Raw genomic sequence first — 22,323 nt, 5'->3', positions numbered from 1 at the left:
TCCAGAAAAGTGAATTTTAACTAAAAACTAATAAAAATATACTAAAAACTAACTAGATCATACTAAAAACATACTAAAAACAATGCCAAAAAGCGTACAAATTATCCGCTCATCACAACACCAAACTTAAATTGTTGCTTGTCCTCAAGCAACTGAGAATCAAACAAGATAAAAAGAAGAGAATATGCAATGAATTCCAAAAATATCTATGAAGATCAGTATTAATTAGATGAGCGGGGCTTTTAGCTTTTTGCCTCTGAACAGTTTTGGCATCTCACTCTATCCTTTGAAATTCAGAATGATTGGCTTCTTTAGGAACTCAGAATCCAGATAGTGTCATTGATTCTCCTAGTTAAGTATGATGATTCTTGAACACAACTACTTATTGAGTCTTGGCCGTGGCCCAAAGCACTCTGTCTTCCAGTATTACCACCGGATACATACATGCCACAGACACATAATTGGGTGAACCCTTTCAGATTGTGACTCAGCTTTGCTAGAGTCCCCAACTAGAGGTGTCCAGGGTTCTTAAGCACACTCTTTTTGCCTTGGATCACAACTTTATTTCTTTCTTTTTCTTTTTTTTCCCTTTTTTTTCGTTTTTTCCTTCTCTCTTTTTTTTTCGAAATTTTTTTTTGTATTCACTGCTTTTTTCTTGCTTCAAGAATCATTTTTATGATTTTTCAGATCCTCAGTAACATGTCTCCTTTTTCATCATTCTTTCAAGAGCCAATATTCATGAACCACAAATTCAAAAGACATATGCACTGTTTAAACATACATTCAGAAAATAAAAGTATTGCCACCACATCAAGATAATTAAACTGTTTAAAATTCAAAATTCATGCAATTCTTCTCTTTTTCAATTAAGAACATTTTTTATTTAAGAGAGGTGATGGATTCATAGGACATTCATAACTTTAAGGCATAGACACTAAGACACTAATGATCACAAGACACAAACATAGACAAACATAAGCACTAAAATTCGAAAAACAGGAAAATAAAGAACAAGGAAATTAAATAACGGGTCCACCTTAGTGATGGCGGCTTGTTCTTCCTCTTGAAGATCTTATGGAGTGCTTGAGCTCCTCAATGTCTCTTCCTTGTCTTTGTTGCTCCTCTCTTATGATTCTTTGATCTTCTCTAATTTCATGGAGGAGAACAGAGTGTTCTTGGTGCTCCACCCTTAGTTGTCCCATGTTGGAACTCAATTCTCCTAGGGAGGTGTTTAGTTACTCCCAATAGTTTTGTGGAGGAAAGTGCATCCCTTGAGGCATCTCAGGGATTTGATGATGAGAGTGGTCTCTTGTTTGCTCCATCCTCTTCTTAGTGATGGGCTTGTCCTCATCAATGGGGATGTCTCCCTCTATGTCAACTCCAACTGAATAACAGAGGTGACAAATGAGATGAGGAAGGGCTAACCTTGCCAAGGTAGAGGACTTGTCCGCCACCTTATAAAGTTCTTGGGATATAACCTCATGAACTTCTATTTCTTCTCCAATCATGATGCTATGAATCATGATAGCCCGGTCTATAGTAACTTCGGACCGGTTGCTAGTGGGAATGATTGAGCGTTGGATAAACTCTAACCATCCTCTAGCCACGGGTTTGAGGTCATGCCTTCTCAGTTGAACCGGCTTCCCTCTTGAATCTCTCTTCCATTGGGCGCCCTCTTCACATATGACTGTGAGGACTTGGTCCAACCTTTGATTAAAGTTGACCCTTCTAGTGTAAGGATGTTCATCTCCTTGCATCATGGGCAAGTTGAATGCCACCCTTACATTTTCCGGACTAAAATCCAAGTATTTCCCCCGAACCATAGTAAGCGAATTCTTTGGATCCGGGTTCACACTTTGGTCATGGTTCTTGGTGATCCATGCATTGGCATAGAACTCTTGAACCATTAAGATTCCGACTTGTTGAATGGGGTTGGTAAGAACTTCCCAACCTCTTCTTCGGATCTCATGTCGGATCTCCGGATATTCACTCTTTTTGAGTGAAAAAGGGACCTCGGGGATCACCTTCTTCAAGGCCACAACTTCATAGAAGTGGTCTTGATGCACCCTTGAGATGAATCTTTCCATCTCCCATGACTCGGAGGTGGAAGCTTTTGCCTTCCCTTTCCTCTTTCTAGAGGTTTCTCCGGCCTTGGATGCCATAAATGGTTATGGAAAAACAAAAAGCAATGCTTTTACCACACCAAACTTAAAAGGTTTGCTCGTCCTCGAGCAAAAGAAGAAAGAAGAGAGGAGAAGAAGAAGAAATGAAGAAGAAGGGAATGGCTTTGTGTTCGGTCAAAAAGGGGGAGAAGTGGTGGTTTGGTTGTGTGAAAATGAAGGAGTGAAGATGGGTTTATATAGGAGTGGGGGGGCTCATGGTTCGGTCATGTATGGGTGGGTTTGGGAGGGAAAGTGGTTTGAATTTGAAGGGTGAGGTAGGTGGGGTTTTATGAAGGATGGATGTGAGTGGTGAAGAGAAAGATGGGATTTGATAGGTGAAGGGTTTTTGGGGAAGAGGTGTTGAGGTGATTGGTGAATGGGTGAATAAGAGAGAGAGTGGTGGGGTAGGTGGGGATCCTGTGGGGTCCACAGATCCTGAGGTGTCAAGGAAAAGTCATCCCTGCACCAAATGGCATGCAAAAATGCGTTTTGAGCCAATTCTGGCGTTAAACGCCGGGCTGGTGCCCATTTCTGGTGTTTAACGCCAAGTGCTTGCCCTTTTCTGGCGTTTAACGCCAGTCTGGTGCCCCTTTCTGGCGTTAAACGCCCAGAATGGTGCCAGACTGGGCGTTAAACGCCCAACAGCTAGCCTTACTAGCGTTTAAATGCCAGCACGCTCTCCTCCAGGGTGGGTGTGCTGTCTTTCTTTCTGTTTTTCATTCTGTTTTTGCTTTTTCAATTGATTTTGTGACTTCTCATGATCATCAACCTACAAAAGAACATAAAATAACAAAGGAAAATAGGTAAAATATAACATTGGGTTGCCTCCCAACAAGCGCTTCTTTAATGTCAGTAGCTTGACAGAGGGCTCTCATGGAGCCTCAGAGATGATCAGAGCAATGTTGGAACCTCCCAACACCAAACTTAGAGTTTGAATGTGGGGGCTCTGTTTGACTCTGTTTTGAGAGAGGCTCTTCATGCTTCCTCTCCATGGTGACAGAGGGATATCCTTGAGCCTTAAACACCAAGGATTCTTCATTCACTTGAATGATCAACTCTCCTCTGTCCACATCAATCACAGCCCTTGCTGTGGCTAGGAAGGGTCTGCCAAGGATGATGGATTCATCCAGGCACTTCCCAGTCTCTAGGACTATGAAATCAGCAGGGATGTAATGGTCTTCAACTTTTACCAGAACATCCTCTACAAGTCCATAAGCTTGTTTTCTTGAGTTGTCTGCCATCTCTAGTGAGATTTTTGCAGCTTGCACCTCAAAGATTCCTAACTTCCCCATTACAGAGAGAGGCATGAGGTTTACACTTGACCCTAAGTCACACAAGGCCTTCTTGAAGGTCATGGTGCCTATGGTACAAGGTATTGAAAACTTCCCAGGATCCTGTCTCTTTTGAGGCAGTTTCTGCCTAGACAAGTCATCCAGTTCCTTGGTGAGCAAAGGGGGTTCATCTTCCCAAGTCTCATTCCCAAATAACTTGTCATTTAGCTTCATGATTGCTCCAAGGTATTTAGCAACTTGCTCTTCAGTGACATACTCATCCTCTTCAGAGGAAGAATACTCATCAGAGCTCATGAATGGTAGAAGTAAGTCCAATGGAACCTCTATGGTCTTATTTTGAGCCTCAGATTCCCATGGTTCCTCATTGGGGAACTCATTGGAAGCCAGTGGACGTCCATTGAGGTCTTCCTCAGTGGCGTTCACTGCCTCTTCCTCCTCTCCAAATTCGGCCATGTTGATGGCTTTGCACTCTCCTTTTGGATTTTCTTCTGTATTGCTTGGAAGAGTACTAGGAGGGAGTTCAGTAATTTTCTTGCTCAGCTGACCCACTTGTGCCTCCAAATTTCTAATGGAGGACCTTGTTTCAGTCATGAAACTTTGAGTGGTTTTGATTAGATCAGAGACCATGGTTGCTAAGTCAGAGGTATTCTGCTTAGAACTCTCTGTCTGTTGTTGAGAAGATGATGGAAAAGGCTTGCTATTGCTAAACCTGTTTCTTCCACCATTATTGTTGTTGAAACCTTGTTGAGGTCTCTGTTGATCCTTCCATGAGAGATTTGGATGATTTCTCCATGAAGGATTATAGGTGTTTCCATAGGGTTCTCCCATGTAATTCACCTCTTCTATTGAAGGGTTCTCAGGATCATAAGCTTCTTCTTCAGATGAAGCTTCCTTAGTACTGCTTGGTGTATTTTGCATTCCAGACAGACTTTGAGAAATCATATTGACTTGTTGAGTCAATATTTTATTCTGAGCCAGTATGGCATTCAGAGTGTCAATCTCAAGAACTCCTTTCTTCTGATTGGTCCCATTGTTCACAGGATTCCTTTCAGAAGTGTACATGAATTGGTTATTTGCAACCATTTCAATCAGCTCTTGAGCTTCTGTAGGCGCCTTCTTCATATGAAGAGATCCTCCAGCAGAGCTATCCAAAGACATCTTGGATAGTTCAGAGAGACCATCATAGAAAATTCCAATGATGCTCCATTCAGAAAGCATATCAGTGGGACACTTTCTGATTAATTGTTTGTATCTTTCCCAAGCTTCATAGAGGGATTCTCCTTCCTTCTGTCTGAAGGTTTGGACTTCCACTCTAAGCTTACTCAATTTTTGAGGTGGAAAGAACTTTGCCAAGAAGGCATTGACTAGCTTTTCCCAAGAGTTCAGGCTTTCTTTAGGTTGTGAGTCCAACCATATTCTAGCTCTGTCTCTTACAGCAAAAGGGAATAGCATAAGTCTGTAGACCTCAGGGTCAACCCCATTAGTCTTGACAGTGTCACAGATTTGCAAGAACTCAGCTAAAAACTGATGAGGATCTTCCAATGGAAGTCCATGGAACTTGCAATTCTGTTGCATTAGAGAAACTAATTGAGGCTTGAGCTCAAAGTTGTTTGCTCCAATGACAGGGATAGAGATGCTTCTCCCATAGAAGTCGGGAGTAGGTGCAGTAAAGTCACCCAGCACCTTCCTTGCATTGTTAGCATTGTTGTTGTTTTCGGCTGCCATGGGTTCTTCTTCTTTGAAGATTTCTGTTAGGTCCTCTACAGAGAGTTGTGCCTTGGCTTCTCTTAGCTTTCGCTTCAAGGTCCTTTCAGGTTCAGGATCAGCCTCAACAAGAATGCTTTTGTCCTTGCTCCTGCTCATAAGAAAGAGAAGAGAACAAGAAAATGTGGAATCCTCTATGTCACAGTATAGAGATTCCTTGAGGTGTCAGAGGAAAAGAAAAATAGAAGGCAAAAGTAGAAAATTCGAACTTATCAAAGAAGATGGAGTTCGAATTTTGCATTAAGGAATAGTGTTAGTCCATAAATAGAAGGATGTGAGAAGTGGGGAAGTAATTTTCGAAAATCAAGTAAAAGATTTTGAAAACATTTTGAAAAACACTAATTGATTTTCGAAAATAAAAGTGGGAAAGAAATCAAGTGATTTTTGAAAAAGAATTTGAAATTAGAAATCAAAAAGATTTGATTGAAAGTTATTTTGAAAAAGATGTGGTTAAGAAGATATGATTGGTTTTAAAAAGATGTGATTGAGAAGATATGATTTGAAAAACATTTTTAAAAAAAATTTGATTTTGAAAATTAATGACTTGGCTATCAAGAAAAGATATGATTCAAACATTAAACCTTTCTCAACAGAAAAGGCAACATACTTGAAATGTTGAATCAAATCATTAATTGATAGCAAGTATCTTTGAAAATAGAAAGAAATTGAATTTGAAAAAGATTTGATTGAAAAGATATGATTTGAAAAAGATTTGATTTTGAAAAGATTTTGAAAACATAAAAAAAATTTGCATTGAAAACAAAAATCTTGCCTCTTGTGCCATCCTGGCGTTAAACGCCCAGAATGGTGCACATTCTGGCGTTTAACGCCCAAAACTCTACCCTTTTGGGCGTTAAACGCCCAACCAGGCACCCTGGCTGGCGTTTAAACGCCAGTCTGTCCTTCTTCACTGGGCGTTTTGAACGCCCAGCTTTTTCTGTATAATTCCTCTGCTGTATGTTCTGAATCTTCAATTCTCTGTATTATTGACTTGAAAAGACACAAATTAAAAATATTTTTGGATTTTTAATAGTGAGGAATAATCAAAATGCAACTAAAATCAAATAATAATGCATGCAAGACACCAAACTTAGCAATTTGTATACTACTAACACTAATGAGAATGCCAGAAAAACAGAAACATGCAATTGACACCAAACTTAAAATGAGACTCTAGACTCAAACAAGAAATTTTTTGGATTTTATGATTTTCTAAATTTTTTTTGTGCTTTTTCGAAAATTAAGTGGAAAAGAAAATAAAGATATCAAAATTCTTAATGAGAATTCCAGGAATCATGCAATGTTAGTCTAAAGCTTCAGTCTAAAGGAATTAGACATGGCTAGCCAAGCTTCAGCAGGACATTGCATTCAAGAGCTAAATTGATGAAAATCAATCAGCTTTAGTGATGATAAGAACATCACCTTGAAACACTAGAATTTATTCTTAAGAATTCTGAAAAAAAAATACCTAATCTAAGCAACAAGATGAACCGTCAGTTGTCCAAACTCAACAATCCCCGGCAACGGCGCCAAAAACTTGGTGCACGAAATTGTGATCAATACTTTTCACAACACAAATAATCCCCGGTGATGAATCCAAAAACTTGGTGTTCAATACCATGGCATAAACACAACTTCGCACAACTAACCAGCAAGTGTACTGGGTCGTCCAAGTAATAAACCTTACGCGAGTAAGGGTCGATCCCACAGAGATTGTTGGTATGAAGCAAGCTATGGTCACCTTGTAAATCTTAGTCAGGCAGACTCAAATGGATATGAATGATGATATACGAATAAAACATAGAGATAAAGATAGAGATACTTATGTAATTCATTGGTAGGAATTTCAGATAAGCGTATGAAGATGCTTGTCCCTTCCGTCTCTCTGCTTTCCTACTGTCTTCATCCAATCCTTCTTACTCCTTTCCATGGCAAGCTTATGCAAGGGTTTCACCGTTGTCAGTGGCTACCTCCCATCCTCTCAGTGGAAATGTTCAACGCACCCTGTCACGGCACGGCTATCCATCTGTCGATTCTCAATCAGGCCGGAATAGAATCCAGTGATTCTTTTGCGTCTGTCACTAACGCCCCGCCTTCAGGAGTTTGAAGCTCGTCACAGTCATTCAATCATTGAATCCTACTCAGAATACCACAGACAAGGTTAGACCTTCCGGATTCTCTTGAATGCCGCCATCAGTTCTAGCCTATACCACGAAGACTCTGATCTCACGGAATGGCTGGCTCGGTTGTCAGGCGAGCACTCGGTTGTCAGGCGATCAACCATGCATCGTGTATCAGGAATCCAAGAGATATTCACCCAATCTAAGGTAGAACGGAGGTGGTTGTCAGGCACACGTTCATAGGTGAGAATGATGATTAGTGTCACGGATCATCACATTCATCAAGTTGAAGAACAAGTGATATCTTGGAACAAGAACAAGCAGAATTGAATAGAAGAACAATAGTAATTGCATTAATACTCGAGGTACAACAGAGCTCCACACCTTAATCTATGGTGTGTAGAAACTCCACCGTTGAAAATACATAAGAACAAGGTCTAGGCATGGCCAAATGGCCACCCTCCCAAAGAGGGTTCAATCATAAAAACATGATCAAAAGCTCTAATACAATAGTAAAAGGTCCTATATATAGAGAACTAGTAGCCTAGGGTGTACAGAGATGAGTAAATGACATAAAAATCCACTTCCGGGCCCACTTGGTGTGTGCTTGGGCTGAGCATTGAAGCATTTTCGTGTAGAGACTCTTCTTGGAGTTAAACGCCAGCTTTTATGCCAGTTTGGGCGTTTAACTCCCATTCTTGTGCCAGTTCCGGCGTTTAACGCTGGGAATTCTGAGGGTGACTTTGAACGCCGGTTTGGGCCATCAAATCTTGGGCAAAGTATAGACTATCATATATTGCTGGAAAGCCCATGATGTCTACTTTCGAACGCCGTTGAGAACGCGCCAATTGGGCTTCTGTAGCTCCAATAAATCCGCTTCGAGTGCAGGGAGGTCAGAATCCAACAGCATCTGCAGTCCTTTTTAGTCTCTGAATCAAATTTTTGCTCAGGTCCCTCAATTTCAGCCAGAAAATACCTGAAATCACAGAAAAACACACAAACTCATAGTAAAGTCCAGAAAAATGAATTTTAACTAAAAACTAATAAAAATATACTAAAAACTAACTAGATCATACTAAAAACATACTAAAAACAATGCCAAAAAGCGTACAAATTATCCGCTCATCAGTAGCCATTGAGAACAGTGAAACCCTACATACAGCTTGCCATTGAAGGAGCCTTGCGTGCATGAAGAAGAATACAGTAGGAAAGCAGAGATCCAGAAGATAGAGCATCTCCAAAACCTCAACCTGTTCTCCATTACTGCAAAATAAGTATTCATTTCACGTTCTTTTACTTTTCACAATTAAATTTGAGAATTGTTGATATCCTGACTAAGAGTTACAAGATAACCATAGCTTGCTTCAAGCCGACAATCTCCGTAGGATCGAACCTTACTCACGTAAGGTATTACTTGGATGACCCAGTGCATTTGCTGGTTAGTTGTGCGGAATTGCAAAAGTGTGATTGCAATTTCGTGCACCAGAAATCAACACCATTATTAAAATAAGAAACTTAGAAAAGAAAGTAAGAACAAGTTATAAAAAAAATAAAAATATAATGAATGAAAATAAGCAAATGCACATACAAAAGAAAATGAAAAAATAAGAAAATTGAGAAATGGAATTTTGAAGAGAGGAAGAAGAAGAAAGTAAGAAAGGAAGAAGAGAGAAGAAGAAGAAAGGTAGAAATAAAGAAGAAGGAAACAAGAATAAGAGAAGGGAAGGAGGAAGGAAAATAAGTAGGAGAGAAACAGGGCATGACACGACGCGCGCGCTTCAGTGACGCGTGCGCACGAAAAGCAGGAGGGTGAATCGACGTGGAGGCGTCGTCCACGCGTACGCGTAGGACGCAGAAAGTACAGTTGACGCGTAAGCGTCACCCACGTATACGCGTGTGGCCAAATTGTGCTATTCGCACAAAACCAGCACCACTCCAGCGTAATTCTCTGGTTTTTGTACCAAGAGACCCAAAATGCCATATGACGCGTGCGCGTCGGCGACGCTCACGCGTGGCACGCCTTTTTTTGGAATATGAAAACAGAAATAGGGCACTCTCCTAATCTATAATCATTCTAAACTAACTAAAATTTAAATTTAACAACAAATCTTTTGGTTTTTGAAAAATTTTCTAATACAAAACAAACAAAACTTACACTTCAAGCAAAACACAATCCAACAACAACTATTCTACAACTTAAGGCATAAATCTAATCAAACAAACTAACAACCAAAACACTAAAACAAGAATATGCAAAGAAGAAAACTACTTAACAATGACAAGTCAATTCATCCATTGATTATATATACAAAAGAATGGAAAGAGTTTACCATGGTGGGGTATCTCCCACCTAGCACTTTTATTTATTGTCCTTAAGTTGGACAATTGGGAGGCTCCTTGTCAAGGTGGTTAATGCTTGTGCTCATCCTTGAACTTCCACCAATGCTTGGATTTCAAGTAAGCTCCAAATCTTAAAATTGATGGCACCAAGCTTCGGTGAAGTTCTACACAAGCTAAGGGCTCCCAAAATTGATCTTCATATATACCCGAATCCCAAATCTTGTTTCTACACCCATCTTCAAGTTGATCATCATTATTCCATCCGGGTGGTAGGCGATCCAAATTCTCAATTTAGCACCCAAACATTCTCCTAGTCCCAAGCAATCTAGCTCTACACCAACCATTGCTCCTAAACCTTGAGCATCTAACCATAATGAACCTAGAGTGATCTTTCCAACTACTAACCATCTCCCTTTTGCTCTTAAAGCCACGAAGAGCTCTAAGTTGCCCATCCGTCTCAAGCAAACCATATTCAAGTGAGATAATAAAGCATAGAGATGAAAGATTTACCCACTTGAATGAAAGAATGGATGGTGATAGCTTGGGGAGAGGTATCTCCAATGTCCTTGCAAGCTATACTCCCATGTGTTCTTTCTTGACAACTTCCACCTCCTTGTAAGCTCCTTCAATTTCAACCACTTCCTCTTGGTAGCTTCCTTCCAATTCAATCTCTTCTTCATTTCTTACCAAGGGTATGAGGGGTGAGGTATCTTCTTCTTTAATCTCTATATCAAGCCCAATGGGAGAGGATTCAATTGTAGATAGGAACTCATCAATGATTGAATCTAACTCTTGATCAACCTCTTCCAATCTTTTATCATTCATACTATGCCTTAGAGGTTGCACATTATCCTCCTCAACATCATCTTCGAGTTTAATGGAAGAAAGTTCAATAACCTCCACAAAATCATCAACAACATTACTTGGTGTCGAAGTGTTCTCAAGCTTGAAATCCACTTCTTGTTCAGCTTTGCCTAGGCTTTCAACCACTTCTTCTTCATCAACAATCTCCATCCTTTCCATTTGTTGTACGACACACTCCATGCTTCGCTCTTCGGTTGATTCTCCACATTCATCCATGGAGATGCTTTGTCTACAGTATGAATCCCATGCATCCAAGTTGGCTTTAATTTTGCAAGGTTAGCCTCGATAGCTTTGTTCATCCTTTGGGCTTCCTCTTGCTCCTTTTGACGGATGATTGCTTGAAGCCGGTCCATTGCTTCCTTGAAGTGATCCATTGGCTCTTGTTCCACTTGACCAACATAAGTAGGATCATATTCACCTTGGACCAATGGATATGGGTATTCTTCCATGGAGGGTTCTGGTGGAAAGGGAAATTCATTTTGTGGTTGAAAGTTATCATACATGGGAAGTGATTCATCTTAGTAAGAATAGTGAGGTGGTGGTTCTTGAGGGTATTGGTGGTGGAATTGGGGTGGTTCTACATATGGTTCATATAGTTCACAAGGTTGCTGGTATGGTGGATATGGGTTGGGGTCATATGGAGGTGTTTAGTAGTAATAGGAAGTGGGTTGAGAATATGGTGGTTGAGCACTATGTTGAGACTATGGTGTTTGGAATGATGGTGGTTGAGTGGCATAATCATGATAAGAACCATCATATCCATGAGAATGATATGCATTATAGGAAGGGTTGCAATCATGGTAGCTTGGTGGAGGAGGTTGCCATGAAGATTGCTCATATGGATGTGGCTCCCTTCTCAAGAATTCTTCCCTCCCATAATGTGAGCCATCATTAAAGTTTTCATTATCTACAACATAGTCATGACCATATCCAAAACCACAAGGGTGAGAATTCATATGGAAAAGAGGAAATCAAAACAAAGAATATCAAAAAGTAAAGAAAAAGTAAACTCCTAAGTACTAGCAAAACCAAGAAATAACCAAAAAGTAGGATATTCACAATATTAACATATTCACAATATCCAATAACATAACACCATTGCAATTCCCCGACAACAGTGCCAAAAATTTGATAGTGAATTTTTATACTGGTTCAGAATTTTACACACTAATTTCGTTGATAGTATAGTCCAAACCGACAATAGCTCCTCAAATCAAATTTTAATATGTTGGTTGTCACAAGTACAAACCCTAATGAAAATTAACCGAAGTATTCAAACCTGGGGTCGTCTCACAAGGAATTGCAATGAAGTAATCAATTATTCGATATGAAGGAAATAAGGGGGTTTGATTTATAATTGGCAAAAAAAGTAAATAACAAGAAATAAATGACAATTAACTAATAAAATAAAGAAAAAGAACTCTTGGCTAAGATATGGGAATTGAGATCACCATCTTTGTCTAACGTTAGTGGAAAAAGTGAGTGCCACTAACGTTTACGAAGCAAAAAGACCCACGTTAATTGCCACGTTAAATACATTAACGTGGTAGTTAACATGGAAGGAAAATGAGATGCCAACGTTAGTGGAAAAGGTGATCTCCACTAACATTTGCAAAGGAAAAAAACCCACGTTAATGGCCACATTAACTACATTAACGTGGTAGTTAATGTGGGCAAAAGTCTCACCTAGCAGCCTGACCATGACTTCTTCAAACAAGAATAACTTGAGACACAAAGCTCCAAATGAGGTGATTTCAACAGCATTGGAAGGTAGGATTCCAGAGCTTTCCAAGCATATATGGCACTACATGATGGACACTAAATTTGAGGGAGAAAACCTGCCCCGAAAGTGCAAAGATGAACATAGTATCAACCTGTAGTAAGGCCAGCTGACCTCTTCACCTTCCAAGAAATGTAACTCGAGCTATAAAGCTCCAAATGATTCGCTTCTAATTGTGTTGGAAAGTAGACATCAAGGGCTTTCCATCAATATGTAATAGTATGGGGTGCACATTAAGTTTGAGCTCCAAAACCTAGCAATATTAAGCCCCTGATCGCTAGCATTATTGTGACTCACTTTTTCCAGTAACGCTAGCAACTATGCCAGCGACCATGTTCACCTCAAAGGAGCATAACTTGAGTTACAGATGTCCAATTAAGGTGATTTCAGTTGCGTTAGAAAGCTGACATTCATAGCTTTCAAAAGATGTGTAATAGTCTATAGTGGGCATGAAATTGAAGCACAAAAAAGAGGCATCTTTTAAGCCCCAAAAACACCAACTGGGTAACAAGTGCAACGTTAGCCACAATAACTTTAGCACTAACGCCACACTTGCAGCGTTAGTGTGGCTAACGGCAGCACTAACGTTGCACCTGGACCTCAACTTGATTCACTTCTCTCTCAAGTCCACTTCAAAGCTCAAGCAAGCAAGCCCACAATTGTAAACCAATCAAGGCCACAAGAAGCATCTAGAATAGAAATTTTCATTTAATTGTAATTTGATTTTAATTTTGTAATTTAAGAGAGCCTATATAAAGGCCTTAGTCTTTACATTCAAAACATTCAGAAAAGGAGAAGGGGAAATTGAAGGAAGGGGAGAGAGTGAAGACCAATTCGAATTTCTGTGAATTGGCACACTCCAAGGGGAATGGGTCTTCGGACCCCTCCCCTCAACCACTCTTCTTCCTTTTCTCTTCTTTTCTTCCTTAGGAGTAGTTTCGTTTTAGTTGTAATTTTCATTTATGAACTTTGAATTTCATTTTCAGTTTTAACTTTCATCTTTATTTTTCTGCACTTTCTTTCTTTTCTATTTTGGGTAGAGCAATGATCAACTAACTCTTTTCATTGGGTTAGAGAGCTCTATTGTGATTTAATGGATCAATTGTAGTTTTTATTCTTCTTCTTCTTTCTTTTCTCTTGATTTTACTAGAGAGCTTTCGATCTTCATCCAATTGGGTAATTGTCTCGGAAGAGAAATTTCTCATACTTGGGTTTCCTCTAAACCTTGGAAGAGGAATGAGGAAATCACGCTAGAAATGCTCTCTCACATTGGATTAGGTTGGGGGTTGGATGGATATTGTAACATTTAATCCTACCAATACTTTGATCTATGAATGTGTGTGGTATAATCAGTGACCAAACTTCATCTCTTCCCATGAGCAATTAAATCAAGGAATTGGAAAATTGTTCAAGCTTAGAGAGATTGTTTTGCCAAGGAATTGGGATCCAATCACTTAAGATTGCCAAGGAGATCAATGAATGCATTGATTGAGGAAGAGATGAAAATGAACTTGATCCGGAGGATTGCAATATCTCTTGATCCCAATGTTCATTTTATTTTTAGTTCTTACATTTACTTTTCTTGCCATTTTACTTTTCTGCACTTTATTGCTTTCTTTACTTTTATGCCATTTACATTTCCTTGTTACATATCACTCCAATATGATTCGTCTAACTAGGATAATCAATTAACCATTGATTGCTTAATCCATTAATCTCTATGGGATTCGACCTCACTCTTTTGTGAGTTATTACTTGACGACAATTCGGTATGCTTGTCGAAGGGAGATTTGTTGAGAGACAAGTTTCCCGTGCATCAAGTTTATGGCGCCGTTGCTGGGGATTAATTATGATTAACAAATTACCGGTTGATTGATTTACTAGATTAGACACTTTTCTTTTGTCTTTGTTTTCTTTTGTTTCTTTATTTTCTTTTTTTAACTAACTGTTTGTGATATTGCCTCACTCGGAATTTCCTCATCTGTGACAAGGGGAATTCCAAATCTCTTTTATCTTGGTGATTGTTGTTTGATACAGAGTATTTTGTAGAAAAATAGAGTATAGATCATCTTTTGGTCAATCAAATTTCATGGGAAACTCTCCACCACCACAAAATGATTCACTTTACTATGCTCATGGTGGATGGGAGTATCAAGAACATGAAATAGGGTGCTTCCCACGGTCACAAAATGGTTCATATTTTGATGACTTTGATCACTACTCAAGCTGTACCTGGGAAGATCAAAAACAAAGAAATTTCACTTATTCATACCCCATTCATCAAGAGCCATCATCCTTTAATTATTCAACGTCACCTCCTAGCCTTTCGCATCAAAACCCCTCACCACTTGGATATGCCTCAACACAAAATTCCTTCCTACATCCAGATAATTCATCTCACCACTCACACAATTGATTCCATTACACACAAAATTCTTCTCACAATCCACAAAATCCATATCATTACCCACAAGAGTCATACCACTCTCAGAATATACAACCATAAAATAAAATTTCCATTCACAAAATAGCCACCCTCAACCTCCATCTTCCAACCCAGTTGCACACCCTCCCCTCGAGGATAAGCTATCAAGGATAGAGAACCTATTGGCAATTCTCTTGGAAGAATCTAAGGACATGAGGACTTTCAAAGAGGAAGTAAAATCCATTATGCCGAACCAGAGGGTTGCCATTAAGAAGCTTGAGGCACAGGTTGGATATCTATCAAAGCAAATCCATACCCATAATTCTCTCAGTGGTACCATGGCAAACCCAAGGGAGGAATCAGAAGAACAAGAAAAGGAGGCACCCATACCAAGTGAGATTTCTATGATGAAGGAGGAGGTTATGAGAGTATATAAGCCCAAAGCTCCATAGCCACAGAGGTTACTAGTGGTGATAAATGAACATGCAAACTCACTCCCAAAAGACTCAATGCAACATCATGTAGAAGAAAGGGAGGAAGTCAATCAAGGGAGCCCACACTCCAATGAAACAGAGAGTTGCATAGAGGGTGAGTTTATTGAACCACTAATTCAAGAAGCACTTGATGAAGAGGATGCTCCAACCATCATACAACACCCAAGTCCTGAAATCAAGGTGGTGAAGGCAATCAACATGAGCACTAAAAAGATGATGGTGACCAAGAAAAGAAGGACAATATCCATGAAGAAGAAAAGGTCAACCAAAAGCCATCCCACCCCAACCCCAACAAGCAAGTTTACTCAAGCTAACAACAAAAGAAAGCTTTCTGGGGAGAGGTACTCTAAACAAGGGGCATTAACTGGCTCCTCTTTCCTCTTGAGGTCATTCCTCTTAACAAACTGGAAGAAGAGGAAAAAGTCATGAACAACATGTCAAGCTAATGACATTAAAAAAGCGCTTGTTGGGAGGCAACCCAACCGTAGGTAACATTTTCTTTCCTTGCTTAGTTTACTTTCAATAATTTGGCATATGATTGCATTCTAAGTTTGGTGTTGCCATGCAACAATTTCATTTTCAATCTTCACTGGGAACTTGCAACATTCTAAATTGAGAGTGTCACACTAAGTTTGGTGTTGCCACTTATTTTTCATGCAAGGTACCAAGCACACCACTTATTAATGCAATCAAAATGTCTCTGTTAGTATCTCTTGTGCCTTGTATCCTTAATCTTGCTTGCTGAAACACATGCATACTCACACTTCATTCTAAGACATTCATGATCCATCATAGACCCCATCACCACTGTTTTAATTGTTGCTTGAGTATACGCAAGCATTCTAAGTTTGGTGTGGGAAGGGAAAGAATAGGAGGAAAAGGGCAACAACAATGAAGATAAACTACAAGGTGGTAAAGTTCCTTTCGCCTCTTACTTATTTCTAGCAATTTAAATTGCGTAATTGTCTTCTATTTTCTTTGTATGCATGTGTGATTACTCCTTGTAAATAAGCATAATTTGATATTTGATTTGTAACATGATACTATGATATCATGATTGTCATCATGAATTTTACTTGTACCCAATATCTTTAAGAATGCAACAAAGAAATCATTCTTTTGAAAGGAAAATGTTGAAGAATTTTATAAATCATGGGGCAAGCAAAAGATTAAGAGGAGTGGAGGTTCTGATTGTATGATTGTGTATTGAGGTTGCATGTTTTTGTGAAAACTTGCATGGGAGCTCATAGACAGGAAATGAAATTTAGAGAAGTATTATGGAATTTCTCAAACATCTATTGATCCAAGAAGCAATAACAAAAGAAAACAAAAGAAAAAGAAAAACAAAGAACAAGCCCAAGGCTCTGAGCATCAATTACTAGGAAGAAAAAGAAAGAAACAAGAATTCAAAGAGTTATTGTCCTAGTTAAATGCTTGTGGTAGATTTGTATCAAAGAAAGAGGCTTGAGCAAGTAAATCCTAAGGGGTGCTTCAACACCTAATACCTTAGACCAACTGGTTTGGGAGTATTGATTGAAAGCTTATCTTAAAAAGCCGCTTTGATACATGACACCTAGAGTCGAGGCCAAATCCCAAAAAGAAAGAAAAATGCTAGAAAATAAGTGCTGCTTCAAGGTGACAATCTATAAAGAGACTTCCATAATATTATTTGAATTAAAGTCCTAAGAGCTAAGACTTCCAAAATGTGAGGACTAATGAGCACTGGAATCCTTGCATAAGCATACAAATTAGAGTTCACCCCACTGTCACTTATTTACTTCACCCACTAAGGCATCATAAGCAATTCTTCAATACATTCCAATTAAGAGAATTCTTTGTGCATAGTTCTTTTCTTGCTTGGGGACAAGCAAGATTTAAGTTTGGTGTTGTGATACCAGGGCATCTTGGCTAGTTTTACTAGCCATTTTTTGTATGCTTTATGTTGGTTTCATGCATTTTCTTAGGAAATAAGCAAGTATTTGGTTGAAAATGCAATCATACCATGATTCAAGCAAACATTGTGAATTTTGAATGATTTCATGAGAATTATGCATGAATTGAATGATAAATTGGATGATACATGATCCCATGATTAAGAGAAAGACTTTGATGCACTTTGTTTGGTTGATTTCAGGTAAAAAGAAGCAGAGAAGAGCCACGTTAGTGGCTACGTAAGTACCACTAACGTCGGCATTAACGTGGAAGAAAAGAGAAGCCCCAACGTTAGTGAGAAAGTTAGTGGCATTAACCTTGAAGAAGGAGAGCATGGAACGTTAGTGGTAAAAGTGAACACTACTAACGTGGGAACTTATGTGGAAGGAAAGGGAAACGCCAACGTTAGTGGAAAAGGTGAGTGCCACTAACGTTTGTGAAGCAAAAAGACCCACGTTAATGGTCACGTTAACTACATTAACGTGGTAGTTAACGTGGAAGGAAAGGGAGATGCTAATGTTACTGGAAAAGGTGATCTCTACTAACGTTTGCGAAGCAAAAAGACCCACATTAATGGCCACGTTAACTAAATTAACATGGTAGTTAACGTGGGCAAAAGTCTCACCTGGTAGCCTGACCATGCCTTCTTCAAACAAGAATAAATTGAGCCACAAAGCTCCAAATGAGGTGATTCCAAAAGCATTGGAAAGTAGGATTCCAGAGCTTTCCAAGAATATATGGCACTACATGGTGAACACTAAATATGAGGAAGAAAACTTGCCATGAATGTGCAAAATGAACATAGTATCAACCTGTAGTAAGCCTAGCTGACCTCTTCACCTTCCATGAAGTGTAACCCGAGCTGTAAAGCTCCAAATGATGCGCTTCCAAAAGCGTTAGAAAGTAGACATTCAGGGCTTTCCAACAATATATAATAGTATGAGGTGAACATTAAGTTTGAGCTCCAGAACCTGGCAATATTTAGCCCCTAATCGCTAGCGTTATTGTGACTCACTTTTTCCAGTAACTCTAGCGACTATGCCAGCGACCATGTCCAATTCAAAGGAGTATAACCTGAGTTACAGAAGTCCAATTGAGGTGATTCTAGTTTCGTTAGAAATCTGACATTTAGAGCTTTCCAAATATGTATAATAGTCTATAGTGGACATGAAATTGAAGCACAAAAAAGAGGCATCTTTTAAGCCTCAAAAACACCAACTGGGTAGCAAGTGCAACGTTAGCCACAATAACTTTAGCACTAACGCCACACTTGTAGTGTTAGTGTGGCTAACGGCAGCACTAACGCTGCACCTGGACCTAAACTTGATTCACTTCTCTCTCAAGTCCACTTCAAAGCTCAAGCAAGCAAGCCCACAATTGTCAACCAATCAAGGCCACAAGAAGCATCTAGAATAGGAATTTTCATTTAATTGTAGTTTGCTTTTAATTTTGTAATTTAGGAGAGCCTATATAAAGGCCTTAGTTTTTACATTCAAAACATTCAGAAAAGGAGAAGGGAAAATTGAAGGAATGGGAGAGAGTGAAGACCAATTCGAATTTCTGTGAATTGGCACACTCCAAGGGGAGTGAGTCTTCGGACCCCTCCCCTCAACCACTCTTCTTCCTTTTCTCTTCTTTTCTTCCTTAGGAGTAGTTTCATTTTAGTTGTAATTTTCATTTATGAACTTTGAATTTCATTTTCAGTTTTAACTTTTATCTTTATTTTTCTGCACTTTCTTTCTTTTCTATTTTGGGTAGAGCAATGATCAAATAACTCTTTTCATTGGGTTAGAGAGCTCTATTGTAATTTAATGGATCAATTGTAGTTTTTATTCTTCTTCTTCTTCCTTTTCTCTTGATTTTACTAGAGAGCTTTCGATCTTCATCCAATTGGGTAATTGTCTCGGAAGAGAAATTGCTCATACTTGGGTTTCCTCTGAACTTTGGAAGAGGAATGAGGAAATCATGCTAGAAATGCTCTCTCACATTGGATTAGGTTGGGGGTTGGATGGATATTGTGATATTTAATCCTACCAATACTTTGATCTATGAATTTGTGTGGTATAATCAGTGACCAAACTTCATCTCTTCCCATGAGCAATTAAATCAAGGAATTGGGAAATTGTTCAAGCTTAGAGAGATTGGATTGCCAAGGAATTGGGATCCAATCACTTAAGATTGCCAAGGAGATCAATGAATGCATTGATTGAGGAAGAGATAAAAATGAACTTGATCCGAAGGATTGCAATATCTCTTGATCTCAATGTTCATTTTATTTTTAGTTCTTACATTTACTTTTCTTGCCATTTTACTTTTCTGCACTTTATTGCTTTCTTTACTTTTATGCCATTTACATTTCCTTGTTACTTATCACTCCAATATGATTCGTCTAACTAAGATAATCAATTAACCATTGATTGCTTAATCCGTTAATCTCTGTGGGATTCGACCTCACTCTTTTGTGAGTTATTACTTGACGACAATTCGGTATACTTGCCGAAGGGAGATTTGTTGAGAGACAAGTTTCCCGTGCATCAAGTTTATGGTGCCGTTGTCGGGGATTAATTGTGATTAACAAACTACCGGTTGATTGATTTACTATATTAGACACTTTTCTTTTGTCTTTGTTTTCTTTTATTTCTTTATTCTCTTTTTCTAACTAACTGTTTGTGATATTGCCTCACTCGGAATTTCCTCATCTGTGACAAGGGGAATTCCAAATCTCTTTTATCTTGGTGATTGTTGTTTGATACAGAGTATTTTGTAGAAAAATGGAGTATAGATCATCCTTTGGTCAATCAAATTTCATGGAAAACTCTCCACCACCACAGAATGAATCACTTTACTATGCTCATGGTGGATGGGAGTATCAAGAACTTGAAATGGGGTGCTTCCCACGGTGACAAAATGGTTCATATTTTGATGACTTTGATCACTACTCAAGCTGTACATGGGAAGATCAAAACCAAAGAAATTTCACTTATTCATACCCCATTCATCAAGAGCCATCATCCTTTAATTATTCAACCTCACCTCCTAGCCTTTCGCATCAAAACCCCTCACCACTTGGATATGCCTCAACATAAAATTCCTTCCTACATCCAGATAATTCATCTCACCACTCACACAATTTATTCCATTACACACAAAATTCTTCTCACAATCCACAAAACCCATATCATTACCCACAAGAGTCATACCACTCTCAGAATATACAACCATAAAATAACAATTCCATTCACAAAATAGCCACCCTCAACCACCATCTTCCAACCCAGTTGCACACCCTCCCCTCGAGGATAAGCTATCAAGGATAGAGAATCTATTGGCAATTCTCTTGGAAGAATCTAAGGAAATGATGACTTTCAAAGAGGAAGTAAAATCCATTATGCAGAACCGGGGGGTTGCCATTAAGAAGCTTGAGGCACAAGTTAGATATCTATCAAAGCAAATCCATACCCATAATTCTCTCAGTGGTACCATGGCAAACCCAAGGGAGGAATCAGAAGAACAAAAAAAGGAGGCACCCATACCAAGTGAGATTTCTATTATGAAGGAGGAGGTTATGAGAGTATATAAGCCCAAAGCTCCATACCCACAGAGGTTACTAGTGGTGACAAAGAAACATGCAAACTCACTCCCAAAAGACTCAATGCAACATCATGTAGAAGAAAGAAAAGAAGTCAATCAAGGAAGCCCACACTCCAATGAAACAGAGAGTTGCATAGAGGGTGAGTTTATTAAACCACTAATTCAAGAAGCACTTGATGAAGAGGATGCTCCAACCATCATACAACACCCAAGTCCTAAAATCAAGGTGGTGAAGGCAATCAACATGAGCACTAAAAAGAGGATGGTGACCAAGAAAAGAAGGACAATATTCATGAAGAAGAAAAGGTCAACCAAAAGCCATCTCACCCCAACCCTAACAAGCAAGTTTACTCAAGCTAAAAACAAAAGAAAGCTTTCTGGGGAGAGGCACTCTAAACAAGGGGCATTAACTGGCTCCTCTTTCCTCTTGAGGTCATTCCTCTTAACAAACTGGAAGAAGAGGAAGAAAGTCATGAACAACATGTCAAGCTAATGACATTAAAAGAGCGCTTGTTGGGAGGCAACCCAACCGTAGGTAACATTTTCTTTCCCTGCTTAGTTTACTTTCAATAATTTGGCATATGATTGCATTCTAAGTTTGGTGTTGCCATACAAGAATTTCATTTTCAATCTTCACTGGGTACTTGCAACATTCTAAATTGAGAGTTTCACACTAAGTTTGGTCTTGCCACTTATTTTTCATGCAAGGTACCAAGCACACCAGTTATTAATGCAATCAAAATGTCTCTGTTTGTGTCTCTTGTGCCTTTATTGTATCCTTAATCTTGCTTGCTGAAACACGTCCATACTCACACTTCATTCTAAGACATTCATGATCCATCATAGACTCCATCACCACTGTTTTAATTGTTGCTTGAATATAAGCAAGCATTCTAAGTTTGGTGTGGGAAGGGAAAGAATAGGAGGAAAACGGCAACAACAATGAAGATAAACTACAAGGTGGTAAAGTTCCTTTCGCCTCTTACTTATTTCCAGAACTTTAAATTGCATAATTGTCTTCTATTTTCTTTGTATGCATGTGTGATTACTCCTTGTAAATAAGCATAATTTGATATTTGATTTGTAACATGTTACTATGATATCATGATTGTCATCTTGAATTTTACTTGCACCCAATATCTTTAAGAATGCAACAAAGAAATCATTCTTTTGAAAGGAAAATGTTGAAGAATTTTATAAATCATGGGGCAAGCAAAAGATTAAGAGGAGTGGAGGTTCTGATTGTATGATTGTGTATTGAGGTTGCATGTTTGTGAAAACTTGCATGGGAGCTCATAGACAGGAAATGAAATTTAGAGAAGTTTTATGGAATTTCTCAAAAATCTATTGATCCAAGAAGAAATAACAAAAGAAAACAAAAGAAAAAGAAAAACAAAGAACAAGCCCAAGGCTCTGAGCATCAATTACTAGGAAGAAAAAGAAAGAAACAAGAATTCAAAGAGTTATTGTCCTAGTTAAATGCTTGTGGTAGATTTGTATCAAAGAAAGAGGCTTGAGCAAGTAAATCCTAAGGGGTGCTTCAACACCTAATACCTTAG

General features: G+C 38.8%; 1 non-coding gene across 1 annotated transcript; it reads left to right on the top strand.

The window, feature by feature from the left end:
• Positions 1–4,666: 4,666 nt before the first annotated feature.
• On the top strand, positions 4,667–4,774 carry LOC112713548 (small nucleolar RNA R71). The gene has a single exon (XR_003158519.1). It is a non-coding gene; the product is annotated as a small nucleolar RNA R71 (small nucleolar RNA).
• The last annotated feature ends 17,549 nt before the right edge of the window (positions 4,775–22,323 follow it).

Source organism: Arachis hypogaea, chromosome 9, assembly GCF_003086295.3.
Source record: "Arachis hypogaea cultivar Tifrunner chromosome 9, arahy.Tifrunner.gnm2.J5K5, whole genome shotgun sequence".
NCBI classification, from domain to species: domain Eukaryota; kingdom Viridiplantae; phylum Streptophyta; class Magnoliopsida; order Fabales; family Fabaceae; genus Arachis; species Arachis hypogaea.
Note: the sequence above shows the minus strand (reverse complement) of the source record. Positions and strands in the feature narration are given on the sequence as shown.